Genomic DNA, 4,475 nt, shown 5'->3' with positions numbered 1-4,475 from the left:
GTGCATAAATACAAAGTTACCTGTGGCACGAAGACTAAATGAGGGACAGGGACAGTGAATATGGAATGAAATGGCTATATTCTCAGGCAATAGGTATAGAACAGCTATAACAAATGGAAAATAACACAGAGAGCAAAAGCAAAACAATGCTAGTAATTCAGTAATCATTGATGGTAGTATTAGTATTGTTACTCTAAGACTATTTCATGTGTAGCAGTAGATAGAAAAAAAATGAGCACTGATGAGACTTTCTCTTATTTTTCCATGCCCTTAAAAACCACTGTTCTCAGTGATAAAGATGCAGACACAATTTTAAAAAGAGGTTAAGCAAGAGCCCTGAAGTCTGGAATTCGAGTTGGAAGTATCGGTCTGAACTTAGGCTAGGTAGTACAAGAGAGAAAATAAAACAGAATTAAGGCAGAATATGGAGGATTAGTACTATAAATAGGAAGGTATAAGAAGATGACTCTTGAAAAGATATGGAATGATGTAAGGGGATCAGCCATGTCATATCTGGGGACAGAGCAATCTCAGGCAGAGAGAGCGACATGTAAAACCATCCTGAAGCTCAATGTTAGGTACATTTGTTTCTGTCTGTAATTCCCATTCTCCTTTAGCATACTAGAAAATTATTTCAATTTTTTTTAAATTCATAAATCAAGACTTCAAATCTGAAAATATAAAAGTTTAGAAATAGATATCTTTACATGGAAAAGATTCACTATTCGAATGTAGTTTGTGAGATACTTGGAAAATCCTGTCCAGAGAGTAATGGAAATTTTTCCTTCCCATTCTTTCTTTTGCCCTTCTACTCCAGAAGGAAAATTCTAACAAGAGACCCATCTTTGTCTTTTCCCTTGGTGCTCAGTGGATATTAGGGGAGACAATGTGAAGTGAGTATAATGGACTCTGGAACTAGGGCCCCAACTGTGTCCCCTATTATTTTTATGACTTTGGACAGTGTGCCTAAAGTCACTGTACCTCAATTTCTTCATCTATGCACTACTGAAAATAATAGCATTTACCTTAGAGAGCTCTCATAAGGACAACATGAAATGCCACATGCAGAGAACTTAGAATGGCTTATGTGAGGCCACAATAAATAATACCTATTATTACCATAGTTGATGGAACATCACCAGATAGAGAAACTTCTATCCCAATGCGATGTGAGTCAGAAGATAGGAGATCACATCCCAGGTCCAAAATGTACCAGTCTTTCCTTCCCCTCACTCAAGTTTCTTAACCTTGAGGAAATGTCTTCTTTCACTAATAAAATATGGATTACAACTACATACTAAAACTAACATGAAGATTCAGTACATTTTGGTTGAATCTGGTTATTTATCTATCCATATTTTATCTTAAAAGCTTCCAAAATAAATATTAAATATACATACAATGTCCATCATAAAAATAAATCCTAACATTTCCTTCCCCTATGTTCTGAAAAATATTAGATGGCAAATTTCTGCCAAAAATTAAAATTCTGAGAGTGCTTGACTTGGCAGTATATATTGGAATGAAAATTGGAACAACTCAGTGAAGATTAGCATAGCTTTGCACAAGAATGACATGCAAATTTATCAAGTGTTCCTTGTTTTTAAAACTCATTGAACTGTACACTTACAATGGGGAAGTTTTACGTTGTGCAAATTATATCTCAGGAAACCTGTCTTAAAAAAATGTTCTAACTAGAACCTAGAAAGAAAACTTTCCTTTTTGTTGATTTGCCAGAAGAAGGATTTTTCCCTGGGCCTATTACCTACTCCCCCAAATTTCCACAATTTCTCAAGGATGCTATGCATGTAATTATGGGCATATTTTCTTCTTCAAGACTCCACTCCAGGCTGGCTAACATAGTGAAGGTCCACGTTTAGTCCAAAGTGCGGTTGTCTGTTATACATGTAAGAGCACTAGAGATGCGATCTTTAGTGGCTGTTTGGCCGACCATATGCAGGCAGAGATGGAAATAAATCTTCCTTTCCTGTTGCCTTCCTGAGCTGCACATAAGGATGGAAGGCAGATTCCACCTACTATCCTCCTTATTAGTGTAAGGAAGTTAAAATAATTTATACTTTAAAGTTTACCAAGTTAAAATTATTTCTTACATTTTAAAGCTCCATGCTATCATTTGGAAAAAATAAATAAATAAATAAGCAGCTGAACACATTTTTATGAAAAGAAAAATTAAGTACAGAATCCTCAGATAAATTTGTTAAGCTTAGTAAAAGTAGTTCTCATTTTGAACAGTATTTCAGTTATTCTGGTTTAATTAAATAACACCAGTCCCCTGAAAACACTGTTCAAATTTCAGCTACCAGCATATATTAACTGTGAGTGACGGCATAAAGAACAGTCGGCTGCTATCTCTTCACTCCACAAATCACTATGTAAATAACAGATGCAAATCATGACCAGTAACAAATCATGTCATTTCTTTCTTTCAAAGTCTGTTAGTGATTGGTCACTGTATATCTGCTACTCATGCATAGACAACAAAAATGTAGTCGTGCTGCCTCCTTATCTCCCAGTGGTAGAGAGATACAAAAGGCAAAATAATCTAGAACATTTAAAGCACTAATACTGGTGGACATTACTCTAGATCACTCTAATTTTCTAGGGTACTTGCATAAAAATTTCTACCACCTTTCTACCACCAAACACGACTTGATTAAGCCAGCTTCTGTACTGAGGAGGTATTTCAACTTTTAAATCTTTTTATCTTAGTTGGACTTTTGGACAGACTCCTGAAGCTTCAATTGGAGATCATGTCATTTCTTTAGCTGAGTTTGGAAAGATACATAACATAAAGCATGCAACTGAGAATACTCAAGCATCATGGCAGCAAGCAAAACGCATGCAATATGGAAGAAACTTCTACCTCACTTTGAAAATAACTTTGCCAGATTTGCATTGTACATAAATGAAATTTTAGACGAAAGAGCTGACCGTGGAAATGTTGACAGTGCTGCTAACAGACTATGCATACACAGCCAGAGGAACACAGCAAAGGTGAGCCTACTGGCATCAATGAGGAGGGTGCTTGTGAAGAAGGGGATAAAGATGCCCCAGAGGAAGTGATGCTGGCAAAAACACTTCACACTAAAGAAACTCTCGAAGATATTTCACGACCTTGACACACAAACAATATTTTGTTGAAAGCTGATCCAAACTTAGAAAAGAGTATAATAATTACCAAGCCAAATACTCTATGTCACAAGTTACACAACAAAAAGAAAGCAAGCACTGTTCAAACTGTTCTTGATAAGATTTTTCCAAAAATAAAACAATTTTCTGTTTCTAATTTTTAAATAACAGCGCACTAAATAATAGTTTTAATATTTTGTTCATTTCTCTGTAGATTTATAACCAAATCAGAGAGTTTTTTAATATTTTTGCAAAAAAAAATTAAAGGTTATGAAACAATGATAATTTCCCCCATTGTTTTAGGATCACTTTCCCAGTTTCAACTTGTACAATCATTTTTTATGGTTCTGCACTGCTGTGCAAAGTGAGGACCACCTGCATACCTTTCACATACATGATAGTCTAAAGCAGATATTTGTATTCAAAATTAATATCATCTACACAAAGCTAACTGATGTGTCTTCAAGATATTGGAGCATTTTAGGGTGCCTGGGTGGCTCAGTCAATTAAGTGGCTGGTTCTTGATTTCAGGTCAGGGTCATGAGACTGAGCCCCAGGTCGGGCTTTAAGTGCTGGGTATGGAGCCTGCTTAGAATTCTCTCTCCCTCTCCCTCTGCTCCCCCTCCAACCTCCATTCGCACTCACTCTCTCTCTCTCCAAAAAAAAAAAAAGATATTGGAGCATTTTGCTCAATTTTGGATGTCTAGAAAATAATTATTACAAAAAGTTGTTATTAAAAAATTATGAACTAACATGGAAATAGGTTTCTCTGCTGAAGGAACCATGGGCTTTGCTCTAAATTTCACCAAAGAAGGTTAACTAAGTTTTCCCAGATTTCACTGTGGGGCCTTTGATCTGCACTTTGTGCTTCCTGTCACACAGTAAACTTGATAGGGCCTCACATTTTTTTTCTTCTCACCCGCAGGTTCTAAATTAACTACCATAATGTGTTGGTGTGAATTAATCCCATTTCTAATGACTATTTACCTGCCAAGTTTATTCTCATTCAGTTTATTAAGAACAACCCTCTCTAGGAACATTCCGTATTTTCTTTGATATTTAAATTTTAAAATATTCTTTTTTTAATAAAAGATTATTTATTTATTTGAGAGAGAGAGAGAGAGAGCATGGGCAGGGGAAGAGGTAGATGTAGAGGGAGAGGCAGACTTCCCCATTGAGCAGGGATCCCCACTTGGGGTTCAATCCCAGGACCCTGGGATCACAACTCAGCCAAAGGCAGATGCTTAACCTACTGAGCCACCCAGGTGCCCCTAAATTCTAAAATATTCTGATAAAAGTGGTGACTAGATATGTTCCTACTCCAC

The 4,475-nt window shown here is 36.3% G+C and overlaps 1 non-coding gene across 1 annotated transcript; it reads left to right on the top strand.

Moving 5' to 3' along the window:
* The first annotated feature begins 1,495 nt into the window (after positions 1–1,495).
* LOC123324202 lies at positions 1,496–1,605 on the top strand. Its single transcript, XR_006539689.1, has one exon. It is a non-coding gene; the product is annotated as a U6 spliceosomal RNA (small nuclear RNA).
* The last annotated feature ends 2,870 nt before the right edge of the window (positions 1,606–4,475 follow it).

This window comes from Neomonachus schauinslandi, chromosome 2 (assembly GCF_002201575.2).
Source record: "Neomonachus schauinslandi chromosome 2, ASM220157v2, whole genome shotgun sequence".
Classification (NCBI taxonomy): Eukaryota; Metazoa; Chordata; class Mammalia; order Carnivora; family Phocidae; genus Neomonachus; species Neomonachus schauinslandi.
This window is presented reverse-complemented; position numbering and strand designations above follow the sequence as displayed.